This window comes from Camelus ferus, chromosome 7 (genome assembly GCF_009834535.1).
Source record: "Camelus ferus isolate YT-003-E chromosome 7, BCGSAC_Cfer_1.0, whole genome shotgun sequence".
Classification (NCBI taxonomy): Eukaryota; Metazoa; Chordata; class Mammalia; order Artiodactyla; family Camelidae; genus Camelus; species Camelus ferus.
Window position 1 is genome coordinate 22,752,218 of NC_045702.1, and position 14,277 is coordinate 22,766,494.

General features: G+C 39.4%; 1 protein-coding gene across 3 annotated transcripts in view; it reads left to right on the forward strand.

Moving 5' to 3' along the window:
- Positions 1-14,277, forward strand: part of GRM8 (glutamate metabotropic receptor 8) — a 677,086-nt gene that overhangs the window by 467,009 nt on the left and 195,800 nt on the right. The window lies entirely within an intron of this gene.

The following is a 14,277-nucleotide window of genomic DNA, read 5'->3' on the forward strand; positions in this document are numbered from 1 at the left end:
GCCTAGAAGTAGGACGGTCTAAAGTGCTAGGACAAACATCCAGTGAGCGATGAAGAGAGCCGTGGCAGGAGAAATGCAGCCTGGGGCGTATTCAAGAACAAGGAAGGAGCTGGATTCTGTGGCGCTTGGTAATCCCTAGCAAGTTGAAAGAGAAACAAAACAAGATCTAGGCTAGCTCCTCCCGTGGAGGGGCTGTGACCGATGCGTTATAATTAAAATACATGTAAGAGGAAGAGCAGGTCTGCAGAGAGAAAATCTGTTTTCAGCTGTGTTGAGTTGAATTCCCCATGGGGCATTCAGGTAGCAGTCCAGTTGGAAATAAGTAAGTGTGGTGCTCAGAAGCAAAGTTAAGGAAGTAGTTTGCATGCAGAGCTGATGGTCCAGTACCTTCTGATGGCTCATGATACCCAGTCAGGGGCATAATGTTGTCAGAGACACAGGTATCATTTAGCCACGTCTGAATGTGCTTCTCCAAGGAGTCCGTTGGTACAATCCAGCCTTCCAAATCTAGGATTATAGGGGTTTGGGCTGAGCCATTCCTCAAAACAGCCAACATCAGGAAAATCAAAACAACAATAAGATCAACCAAATGAGGTGAGGATTAGGACTAGAAGAGAAAAAATGTTCCATTATTTAAATATTTTCTCTTTAAACGTTGGAGAGCGGGTAGAGGGGAAAGAGGAAATATTTGGCAGTACATTTTAATGAAGGTGTGGGGAGGTCTTGTCCACAGAGCTTATCCCTAAATGAATGCTCATTAAATGAAAGTGAATCAACGTTTGGAGGAGTGCATGGCAGGAGACAGAAAAAAAGAGAATGAGAGCAAGAAAAATACATTAAGCCAATTGAGTATAACGTCAAAATAAATTGAGGGTGTTGTTTTTTTTTAATGGACCTATGAAACTATCCAAAGTCAATTCCAAAGAGGAATTCCAAAGTAAGTTTTCTAGGCTGTGACCACAGCACCAAGAAAGTGTTTAAACTTCCAAGGGGTCACAAAAGGATATGTTTCAGACTGACAGACATAGCAAACAAACTTATGGTTACTGGGGGTGGAAAGGAGGTAGGAAGGGATAAACTGGGAGTCTGAGGTTTGCAGGTACTAACTACTATATATAAAATAGATAAACAGCAAGTTTCTACTGTATAGCACAGGGAACTATATTCAATATCTTGTGGTAACCTACAATGAAAACGAATATATGTATGTATCCGTATGACTGAGACATTATACAGTCCACCAGAAATTGACACATCATAAACTGACTATACTTCAATTTAAAAAAAAACATGTTTCTTCAGATGCATGTATTATAGTAAACTTGGTACAAAAATGTTTCATTTCTTTAAGCCTCATTATGTCCATTTTTTAAAAAGCTGAAAAGAGAAAACACAGCTTTGGTGATGGCAGCCTTCACTATTCTAGGGCAAAGGGCAGGGACTGAGTCAGAATTGAAGAGATTTTTGACTGTGGAGATTCAGGATCAGACCCCAAATTGTGTGCCTTTGAGTTTGATCACCATTCAAGCCGAGCTGAGGCTTTTGACATTGTAAAGAAATAGTGACAGATCAGAGGATAAAGGGAAGAATCACTGCAGATAAAGTTCGATTCTCACATTTTAAAGGCAGGGGTATGCTATATACCACTGGGGTATAAGGTCAAGCTGTTAGTGGTGATGAGATGGCTGCTCAAGAGAGCAGAAAACATTTTATGTTTTGATGACAGTAGAATGACCCACACACTGATCTTTAATCCCCGTGTTTGCTAGAGGGAAAAAGCAAAGGAAGGCAGCAAAACAAACACTCACAAAGCAGTTTACCAAAAAGCCATCTGTAAGCTTTGAGTCTCCTCAAACTCTTCTCAGGGAAGAAAACTCTATCCCCATCCGGTGCAAGTATTCTTTCCCTTCATTTGTGAAAATAAGGCATTAGAAACAAATACCTTTGGTTGAAGCAGTATTACCCCATTATATTGAGTTCAGTTTTATATAAGATAGCCATACGTTTTTCCTAACATACTTTGTAACCATCAAAAGTTTTACGTTTTATCGGTAGACTCCTTATAATCAGGCATTATGGAATCTTGTAATTTTCAAGGTGGTAGGTGGTTTTAGAAGTCACATAGTTATTTTTTTCTAATCATCCCTTTAAAATAATCATACAGTGACAGTTTTGGTTAAAAATCAAATTTTGCTTTCATTAGAGTCACATACAGAGCCCTTGTCAGAAGTCATCAGTCATAAGAATGACGATGGCTCTGATATGCACTTACTTATTTCAGAGATAACTTTTGAGAATCCAGTGAGTTAAATAGATGTAAAGGAGGATAGAAAATTAGAGAAGGGAAGAAGGAAGGGAAGGAGGGAGGGGGAAGAGGGAAGAACAAGGTGAGAAAGGGTGTTTGTAGGATGTAGAGACAGATCTGCTCCTATTCTGGGGGTGTTCTAAATTAAAAAGAAGTAAAAATTATGAATGTTGCTTTAAAAATATAACATTGGAATTTAGAGAGAAGTAAAGGAAGACAGAAAAATAGAACTTGCTATAGAAATCAGTAAACACCTTGTATTTCTTGATTTCCTTTTTAAAGACTCAAGATTGCCTTTTATCCTAACAGCTGCTGCTTTGAAGGGGGAAAAAAAATATCCACCCACTCCTCAAGTCTCTTGTCTGTTTGTAATTTCCCAGCTCCCTGGAGGCCTAGTGAATTGTGTGGCATTTTTCCAGAGAAAGATGGCCCAGCTAAGTACTCTTGTGGCCCGCAGCCGGGGTAAACTGGAGCTATCACAAGGCTTTGCCAATAATACACCTCTGTGAGGTCTCTCAGTGATCCCAAGGCCCTGTATTGTCATCTTCCACACACAGCAACTGTCAAAGACTACAATAGCGTGATTTCATGGGAATGGACTGAAGGCTTGACAAAATCATTTACGACCTCATTTATGACTCTTTTTAGTACAATACCCAAACTATGCCTCCTGGGTTACTGGCATTTGATTGCAGCGGAATTCCTATGGGTTTAAACTATTCATACTGATGAATACTTTATTGAATAAACATTTCAACCTTGGCCACTTTGTAAAGTTTAGAAAAGAAAATCTATGTTTACTTTCTGTTAAAAGAATTTCAAAATATGCCTCTGTATTGCAAGGACTCAGTTTATGGACTGTGTGCCAAGAATTATGCAAAATGCTCAAATATATCATCTCACTTATTGAGGTATTCCTCATAATAACTTTGTAAAATACAGATTGCCCACTTTATGGGTTAAAAAAAACCTGTGAGGTTCACAGAGGTTGGATAACTTTCCTAAAACCTCCTACCTCTTAAGAGGTAGGTCTAGGGGTGGGACTCACATCTGTTTGATTCTAAAAGCCAGGTATTTATTTACCTTCTCACATAGCATATAATATTGACTATACATTAATTTCCTTTTGAGATGGAGAAAAGTAAGATGGCCCTAGAGAGCTAAACATTTTCCTTAAAGGAGTAGAGAGCAAGATCATTTTCTTCGGAAGTGCAGTAGATCATGACAAAGACTTAAGGCCACCTCCATAAGAAATATCTCTGGGCATCTATAAGAAGTTAATAATGGTGGTAAGAGCCCAAGGGGAGGTGGGCGGCACAAATGTATAATAGTGTAGTCACCGAATCCTGTAGCTCTCAGCCAGCTCTCGACAGGGAAGGGGGAGAATGTATGAACAACGGAGATGACTCTGGAGACAAACAATTCTAGAGACTTGGAAATGGAAAGCAAATGGGAATCTCAAGTTAGCATCTGGTTGCATCTACCTCTGACTCCCACTGGCCATGATGCCCTTGCAAAGTAGTCAGTGGAGATGCTGCCCTGACAGGTCCTCGTCTCCACCTCAGACCAGCATAATGGAAACTCACCAGCACAAAGGAAACTTAGCAGCGCAGAGACAAAGCTCATCGTCGCAAATGCTTTAACCTGACTCATGCCAGGCTGTGGAATTTCTAAATCAAAACCCCGTACCTCTGTGAATCAGATCTCTTCCCCTGTTCTAGAACCTGATTCTGAAATAGTCAGGTATAAAGTAACTATTTACATTGGTCTCTAAAGAATGCATTTTTAAAAACTTCCTTATATGGGGCAAGCTTAGCCTTGAAAAATGAGAAAATAGAAATAATGCACTGAAGTTCTGAAAGGCATCTCTGTTTGAATCAAGGGATCTACTCAACTTGTGAGTCTTTCCTAGAAATACGTTTTTATTCTCAGCATGATTTTTAAGTAAATAGATTTTTCCATAAAATTAGATATTAACCAAAAAAACTAGTAACTTAAGGTCTATTATTATTTTGATTAAATAATTATCTTGTGGAATTTTATTTTTTACAAATATGTAAATTGGTAATATGCAATATAGGGTAACACGTATTTTCAGATATTCCATGTCACACTCCTTCGACATAGAAATAAATGCTATCTTGAAAAATAGGTGGAAAAAATTGTATGTAAAGAAAGCATGGTTATTGACCTGCCTTATTTTCTGAATTGTCTCTTTTTGGGGAAACTTGTCCACACCTGTATGTCTCAGCCAAGTTTGACCTGCTCTCCCATCATGAAGGAGGGCAACGGTTGGCTGTGTTTGCTGAACTCTGTCCCTCCCGCCACTCATGTCCCTGGAGGGCTCACATGCCTATTATATGCAGGTCCAGCAGGCTCCTGTGTGTCCCTTCATCCTACCAAGCCTGGACCTGTCCGTTAGTCACTCTAATCCTTTCCATTTCCAGTCTCTAGAATGATCTGTCTTGGGAATCAGCTCTGTTGTGCAAGCTTTCTACCTCTTCCCTGTCCAGAATTGGCTGAGAGCTACAGGATCTGGTGACTACACCATTATACATGTGTGCCGTCCACTTTCCTTTGGGTTCTCCCCACTATTATTAACTTTTTATAGATGCCCAAAGACATTGCTCATGGAGATGGCCTTTAGTCTTTTTCATGATCTGCTATGCTTCCCAAGCAAATGATCTTACTCCCTCCTTCTTGCAAGAAAACGTTTAGCCTCTAAGGTCTCGTGTAGTTGCTTTTCTCCATCTCATAAAAATGTTTAAGAAACTTTTATCTCCTTCCTGCTCCCCTTGACATGTTTATTGCTGCTCTTCGTCGATGGAGGAGGAGCTCGCTGGCCTAGTTTCGAGAATAACCCCTGCATTCTTGTTCATGGTCCTCCTTTTCTCTCTCATGCTTTTTCTCTCTCAGTTGCTCCCATTTCTTTAGTCTGTCTTCTGCCTACGATATTCTCAAATATTCTGTCTCTGCATGAGAGTAGAGAGATTTTTTTTTTTTTTAAGTGATCCTTAAAAACATCCTCAGGGAGAATGAATTTTCTTGGTTCTTGGAGTTTCTGGGCAGGGGCACAGGTGGAGAAGAGGACGGATTAGAAGTTTGGACAAAGGAGGATGTGTGACCAGAAGGAGGGAGTGAGAACAGACATTCCATTGGGGTATTTAGGAAGGGATTACTGGAATGCTGGGTGTGATACATCCTGAAGTCAGACTTTCTAGCAGCACCCACCTTCGGGACTCTGGGAGAAGAGCATAACCAGATGCCACAGGGGAGCAAAAGGTATTACAGAAAAACAGGAGTTATTACAAGCCTAACTGATCTCTTTCTCAATTTCAGTGCGATTCTGTAGAGAAATAACTTAGCTGTCAAATACACTTCCCTGGCTAACTGCTTCATAACTCCAGATAGTTATGGAAAATGCTGCTGCCAACATGATTTTTAAATTAGGCCAATTAGACTGAAAAGCCAGGAGTCTTAAGACTGACTGTATATAAGGAAAGGGGAAAAAAAAAACTGTTTTGAGAAAGAAATCAGGCTAGCCTTTTAGAAAGGAAAAAATAAATATGTTTATTAAATTTGCATGCCAAAATTTAAATGTCTCCTAATCCATCCAATGCAATTGCATCAAGTAGATTATTACTGAGTGCCTACTATGTGTCTAGCTATGCGAGAGAATGCAAATGTCTGGCTTAAAATTAACACTCTGCAAGTGGATACTGTCATTATTGAATTACCTTTTGCTAGTGTCTGAGTTCCTTCAAGCCAGAGGCTGTGCCTTTAATGTCTTGAAACCTAACCAATTCCTAGTGTAGACTAGATCATAGGAAAAACTAAATAAATGTTTAATGAAGGGAAGGAAGACCACTGAAATGAAGTATTCGCTGGAACTACTTCCCCCCGACATGCAATGCCTGATGGCAGACACACTTTGCTTCTAATGCATACCCCATGTGCTACTGGATACCCATCTCGTTTCCAGTTTGCTTACAGCTCTGACTCCTCTTTGAAATTCTAAAAAGTGTATATAGGGACTTTAACTTTTCATGTTTTGAATGTCTAATACATTATAATGGCTACATCTCTGTAAGGGTGAAAGTTAATCTGCCTTTGCTGTTCTGGTGAGCCATTATAGGTTCTTGATTAGTGGAGGGTTATGATGATAGTAATGTTTTGGGAAGATCAAGTAATTGTGTAGAAATGGATTGTTATGAAGAAAGACTGATGGTAGGGCTGCCAAGTAGGCATGAGGTAACAAAGACCAAGGACGAAGGTCTCAGTGAGTGTTTAAGCCACTTTTGCAGTTGACTTGGCAGATACTGGGTATGGATTCAGCATATTGAATAATGGGGGTCACTGGAAATCAGGCCATGAGGGGAATGCATATAAGACTTTTTCCAAGCAGACTTAGAGTGGTTTATACTCTCTGTGTCAGTTACTATTCACGCTTCACTCTTTTTTCAGTATGGAGTTTGAGTGAAGACAAAAGATCCCGTGTCCTGAGGGAATGCTGACTACTATGATGATCAGCTTTGTGTGTTAACTTGACCGGCCATGGGGAGTCCAGATATTTGGTCAAGTGTTATCCTGGCTGTTTCTATGAGGATGTTTTTGGACTTGACATTTAACTAGACTGAGTAAAGCAGATCGCCTTCCCCAATGTGATAGGCCAATCAGTTGAAGGCCATGAGTAAGAGAGGATGTCTCCTGCTTGACTACCTTTGAACTGGGACAATGGCCTTTACCTGCCTTCAGACTTGAACTGAAATATTGACTTTTCCTGTGTCTTGAGCCTGACAGCCTTTGGACTGGAACTACACCAGTGGCTCTCTGGGGTCTCCAGCTTGTTGATTCACCCTATGGGTCTGGGGACTCATTGGCCTCCATAATTGTTGCATCATTATTACATGAGCCAATTCCTTATAATCTCTTTCAATATATATATTGAAAACATATATATCATAATATATATATGGTTCTGTTTCTCTAGAGAGCCCTAATCACTTTCTTTATAAGTTTTCCTAGTCTCATAGGTGATTTCTCTCAGGTTTATATGACTGTTGAAACAAAAAGAAGCAACACTTGATATTACTTGTGTCTTCTTCCTATTAAATATACTGTCAGTGACATTAAAATTAATATCAGCCCTTACAATTTTGTGTTCTCTCCTATCTTAGAATAATAGAATTTTTATCTAAAATTCATTTCCTAGTGATATATTTAATGATTACTAGAGTCTTCTTTACTCGAATTAAGTTTTAACAAACCAGGCAACATGTAAAATGATAAATAGTTCGAAGTTAATAGAGTGAAATTTCCTAGAGGAAACAGTTCCTCAGTTACTTAATTTACTGCTATTCTTGAATAAATATGTCAAGTTCATTTTTTTCCCTCTTTTTTTATGTTGAATACTGTCATCTGAAAGACTGAACATTTAAACATGTTGAGGCTCTCCCATGTTTCCAGATAGTGAAATCTTACAAGTTTTGTATGTTCTGATGTCTATGAATTCAAATAACATCTGAGAAAATATGAGTTTAATATATATAACGTATGTATATTATATATATTCATTTAGGCACGTGCACAAATATCTATATATGTACATACAAGTGTATATAAAAATATATAAGTGTGTCAACACATGCATCCATGTGTATTCTCCCTGTAAAGATTTCAGGGACACAAATATATTTATGTGAAGATAAAGTATATGCTCAAAGAATGACTAACTGATCTAGCCAGTTTTCAATATACACATAACATAACATAATACAATTATGAAAATGACATCCCCCCCACAATAATGTTGATGATCATGATGATAAAACTTGCATATGGGATGGGCAAGTTTACACACCCACAAGGAAATTGGCATTGTGGCACATTATATCTAGTGATGCTGTGAACATTTTATAAAGAAGAGCAAGTCAGCTTCTCTGGGTAGTTACTGTAGCAATTTGATATGACTGGAGCTTATGGTCTCAGGGTCTGGGTTAGAAGCATGAAGTAAACACGCAGTAAGAGGCTTCTAGGTGACCAGGCAGCCTGATTTAGTTGTTTGTTGGTAGGAGCTAGGCAGGAGAGGTCTAGTCCTTCCTGGGTCTGAGGAAGTGTTCATGAATTTGGGGGAAAACACCAGGGCTGTGGTTGTAAGGTTAATTGAATGGTACTGCCAACGGTCTTTGATAAAAGCAACATAAGAAATAGGTGCTTGGATGAGCTGTGCTCAGTGGGATTTTTTTTCCTGACTCTTGAGCTTAAACAGTTTGACCTGGTTCAGATGAGGGTCTCTAGATGGAGCATTGTTCTTTTTTAGACTCTTATTTACAACTTCTTCTTGACATAGACCCTTGGATGTTGAGTGAGCACCTCAAATTCAACTTGTGAAAAAAATTCTTGACACTGCAAACGCCAACTTCTTCTGTCTTAAGAGTTCCCATTTCAGTGAATTGCACAACATCTACCCTTGGATTCAGCTAAAAGCTGAGGACCACCTTTAACTCCTTCTTTCCTTCCCTACAACTACTAGTACCACCACCACCACCACCACCACCATCACCACCACTATTACTGAAACAGCCTCATAACTAGTCTTCCTGCTTTCTTTTTCTACAAGGCATCCAGAGTAACATAATTAAAACTGGATCATGCCTGATTGAAACTCTTCACTGACTCTCCAGTATACTTGGGGGGAAATCTAAACTTGATCTCTCTGGCATAGACCTGATCTATCTCCCACTATAACTCTTTACCATTCCACCTGTTTGCTCCAGCAGCAATGACCTTTTTGTTCCTTGAACATGCCAAGCCCTTTTCCAACCTCACTGCCCTTTGCACCTGCTATTTCCTCTGCCTAGAAGTCTCTTCTCCTGATTTGTTACACACCTCCTTGTCATTCTTCAGGTCTTTATCACTTGCCATTCTTCAGTAGGCAATCGAAACCACTCCATTTTTAGCCGGAAGAAATTTAACACAGTAAATCATGCTTAGAATATTTGGAAGGGCTTGGGAATAGCTCCAGGTTGGACCTCAAAGAGTGACTCCAAGATCTCCAACAGCTGGGCAGGGGTTTTAAGTAGGTGGGCTATGGTAGCAATTTTCTCCTTCTGCTGGTATTTCTAAGACTACATCGAAGCATTTCCCATAAAACCTGACAATTTAAATTCAATTCTAGGTCTTATAATAATAAAAATCAAAAGCCAGACCATAGTCTAAGGTTTTCCAATACCATTTTTAAAAGTTTATTCAGAAATCCCTGGGAGAGTGAACTAGAAACACAGATTTATTTTTTAACTTTGTTCCTGGAAATACTGATTCCTTTGGTGGAGCTCAAGAATCCATTCCTTATAAAAGCCAGCAGTGTCTCTGGTGCATGGTTAGATTTGGGAACCATGAGACTAGAAGTGTCTAGTCCCTTCCATATTTGGTATGAAGATTAATAAATACCTTTTTACATATGTAAACAGTGATACTAACTAAGATAAGAGCTATAAATGGGCCAGCAGTGTGAACTGACGGGCCGCTGCGCTCCTCCGAGTCTGTATTGCACGTGGTTGCAATTCAAGGCAGCCCAGCCCTACGTTCTGGGCCTGCAGCTGGGAGCAACTGTGACTAAACTGATTCCTAAAATAGCTGACTCATTTCATTGCTTCCTGGTTCTCTCACTGTACTTTAAAATGTTCACAGTGGAGAGCCTAGCACACTGCCCAGTGCGTCGCAAGTGCTTGGTAATTACCAGTTATATGTACATGTTTATTATAAGAAGGAAGGGAGGGGGGGAGGAGGGAAGAGTGGGAGGGAGGGCTCGAGTAATGAGATAATGTGGGAGACAGCATAGAAACACATTCACTGTTCTTAAGTCGGGATGTGATTTTGACTTAGGAACATACACACTTACGGTCTCTCGGGAAGAAGACACCATCATGTCCTCCGCTGTTTCATGACTGGTCAAAAAGTTACATTTTGTTGGGCTAATTTTTAGGCATCTGAGAGCTTAGGTAGCTGTTTTTTAACTGAATATAACTTAAAAATAAATGTAAGAGACATTTTTATTTCATCAAACAATGTGAGAATGGCCTTGGGCCAGGTGCACTAAATTGGGCCTGGAGTTCTAGAGGCCCCTATATCACCCTTATCAAATTCTGTAATTGATTTCCACTTTTTAAACTCTAAAATGTAGGTTATAATAACTTTTTAATTATACGGTTGTTAAGAGAACCAAATGGGCTAACGAAGGAGAAAGTGCTAAGAAATACTTAAAAGTGAGATATAAAAAAGATTGACACTCTCTCAGAAACAGGTTTTCTTAAAAGAAAAAAATCAATCATTAATTGCTAGAATGTCAAGGCATGAGGTATTCAGTTCTAGTACAGTCTTCAGCTTTATTTTCATTAAACTGAATTCCTGAATTCTTGATTTCCTTTAGGTTCAACATAGTTTATTTTAGACATTGCACAATAAGAAACAGTCTTTTATAATCATTAGTGGCCCAGAGATTGTGATATTTTGTTGTTCTGTCTACTTTACACCAACCTCCCACTTATTAAGTCAATGGGTAAAGTCAAGTGGATGATTAAAAGAACCCTATGAACTATCTGAACAATGTGTGCCTTGGTTCTGATGTTCTTCTGTCTCATTGCAGACCCAACACAGGTTCAGTTAACGTTCTCTATCCTTTTGTGCAGCGACACTTAGCTACCTGAACAGATTGCACGGTGCCCAGGAAAAAATAAATCAGTTTTTCAATACACCCAGATCTTACGTCTCTGAGAAATATTTTCCATCACTTTCCTTTGAGCCAATATTTGCCATTGCCCTGAAAAATATGCACTGCAGCTTGAAAGATACAACCAGCTCAGGCAAGCAAGCCCCCGGTGCATTTAGGGCACTTCTTGGGTCCCCTGGCTCTTTATCTGGAGCCTGGAAATGACTGACACACATCGAAGGGAGATCCTCCTCAGACACTGAAAATGGCATCCTGGAGTCTGTCTGCAACAATTTTCCAACTGTTTCAACGGTGGAAAAATGCAAAGGTGCAGAAACATAAAAATCAAATTCAAAATGTAATAGAAAAATGAAAAGGAAATAGAAGGGGAAGACAGTGATAAAAAGAAATGTATGAATTGCTCTTTTTATTTAGTAGTCTTATCAAAGTCTTAAGGGGTGTGTTCTGTCCGTTGAAGTCCAGAGTCCTTGGGCACCTATGAAACTATCATGAATTTTTCAATTGCTTTCCATTTTAAATTTTTGAAAGCAAGGGCATTTACATTTGGCATCCACACAGCAGATACAAAACAGCACAACAGAGCTCTTATAAGTTTTTTTTTTTTTTATTGAATTCAATCCTCATAAAAGTGGTACAATTACAATTGAGGGAAAGCATGGAAAATGGCTTTGCCCTGAATTTTGATAGCCTTGCTGAATCTTTCAATCTACCGTCATTCCGGTCATTCTGTCATTAGTCTTTTCCTCTCAAGTCCTTTGATGGCAATCGTGTTTTACAGATGATCCCATTAATTCACTGGAAGTCAAGTGATCAGCTCTGCTTGGCAGGCAGGTGCAGGGTTAAGATTAGATAAAAGTCCCTCAGGTTCAGGAGATTGCTAAAGCCTTGAGGGCAGCAACCAGGCATTCCAAAATCACCTCTCAGCTTCCCCCACCACTTTCAAAAGAAATTTTTTTTCCCTTTGCAGAAAAAGTATCTCAAAGATTTTAAGAATCAGGTTGCTAGAAATATATGCTTTTCTCCTCAGAATCTGTGATGATAAATTTAGGGAGAATTTCTCGAAGCAAATATATTTCAATGTGTGCAATACACATGAAAATAATAACCTGGTAAGTATTTATTTGACCTGCTAATGTTCCAGGACACTGCAGTAGGCTCTGTTGGGGTCACAAAGACATGTAGCTCTTAGAATCTGCCTACATTGATCCATTAATTCATTGCTTCCTGGTTTTATCCATTGATTTATGACAGTCAGTGACTGTTAAATTAATGAAAAAGTAGCTGATCAGGAAAAGTTTAGTGTCATAGCATCAGATGGACAAAGTGTTAATGGGCAGAGGAGTCTGGGTCATTTCAGGCATAGGAAATAACATGACACTTTACTTCCCAAATAAATCCCAGAAGTGGAAAGGCATTATTAAACCTATACTTAACGCTTAGTCAGTAGCATATACCCTGATACACCTGGAGTGTTTTGTGCCAGGAGTGCAACTGAAAAATAATCTTAATGTACATTAAATGTTGATAAAAAGATTGTATTATAAAAGATAAGCATCTCTTTTGTTAATTTTCCTGCAAAGTTATATTCGTTTGTTTAGTTTTCCTTCCATGGGGGAAAAGAGGACAATTTTATTCTATTTCAGTCCTTGTAACACACTCCTCTAAACAAAATTATAACAAAGAGCAAGCCACTACATACACTATGAAAATTCCCCTTCCATTTACTGTAGGAGGAAAACAACTCTTAAGATTAATTGTGAGGGCTTCACCAGAGTATTGCCTAATTAAAGATGACCAGAGAAGTGCCAGCCTTGGAGAATTCTTTAATTTGACAGCCTAGATACTTAGCATGTTTGAAAAGGCGTTCTGCAATCCATTCCATTAGTATGAGCCTCTGGAACTTAGCCCAAACAATAGTCGTGCACAAAGGGATCGCCTGCTTCCTCAAACAGCAAACATTTACTGCATTTGCCTGCGTTGTTTTTCACCTTTGTAGTAGATATTTTACAACTAAAATAAAAGAACTGTTTTATGGAAAAAAAATTGCTTGAAGGGGCAGACTGTGGTGAACTTGGGGATCCAGCCTTTGCAGCCTCGGGGATAATTTCCACCTGAAGGTTGGGGAAGAGCGTTTTTGAAACAACGTGAGCAGCACTTAAGCATCACTTCTATTATTTTCATCAAACAGTGTTTTTAATGCTTCTTTGCGCACCGCTTATTGAAGCTTCACATTGGTAACTGCTGACTGGCGCTCAAAAGAGAGGGGGTTATGGAAGATAAGCCCGGCACATTAATTCCACTAAACTTGGGGATGGGGAAAAATGCAGAAGATGTGAGGCAATGTTATAAACTTTTCAAAAGATAAAAAGAATGACCTGCAGAGGGAAGATGTGCTGATGATGTGTTATTCGGGCAATAAAAGTGTTTTCCTTCACTGCCCCTTTCGGAGTGGAAACTCCCTTAGTTCTGCAGACCTTAACTCACTACCTTATCTGCATCCGTCCCCATCTTCACCTCCGTCCCTCCAGCCCCCTCTCTCCCTGCGCTACTCTGACTTCCTCCATTGCCAGCTTCCTTTTAATCTTAGAAAACAAACATCTTCAAGTTTCTTCACTCATTAAAGAAGAGTAAAAAGAAATAAGTAAAAACACCTCCCTGTGTTAAACTAGATGGGAGGAATTCTGTCTTTTATACTTACGCCAGATCATTACGATGTGTACTTTAAATATCTTACAATTTTCTTTTTCAATTGTACCTCAATAAAGATGGGAAACAAACCCACAAAATATACTATCTTTAAACCTCCTGCTCAGCTGCGGGTTATCAGATCTCTCTCAATCCTTTAAAGAGCCTGGACTCCCGGGTGTGGCCACTGCATTATGTACCAGGATAGGTATTCCCAATTTTCCTCTTCCTCCAAGGTGGCATCCTGGCACAGCAGCATGGCACTGGTTCTGATCCTGCCATTAATATTTTGACATTTTTTCCATAGATTTTTTGCCTTAATTTTGGTTTAAAATTTTTTTTTAATTAACCTGTTGTTTATCTTGGTTTCAGAGGGGTTTTTGCCCCTTAATATTTGCATCCGAGTGCCTCACTCACTCCCCTCGTTCACCTCCCCCTAGTCCTGGCCCTGTATAACCACTTGTATATTTGGTGGGTAACTCAGGATAATCGTATCTACTTTCAGCCAGATCACCTCCCACAGTGTCGCTCCCCGTTTCGGTGAGCGTCATCACGCTTG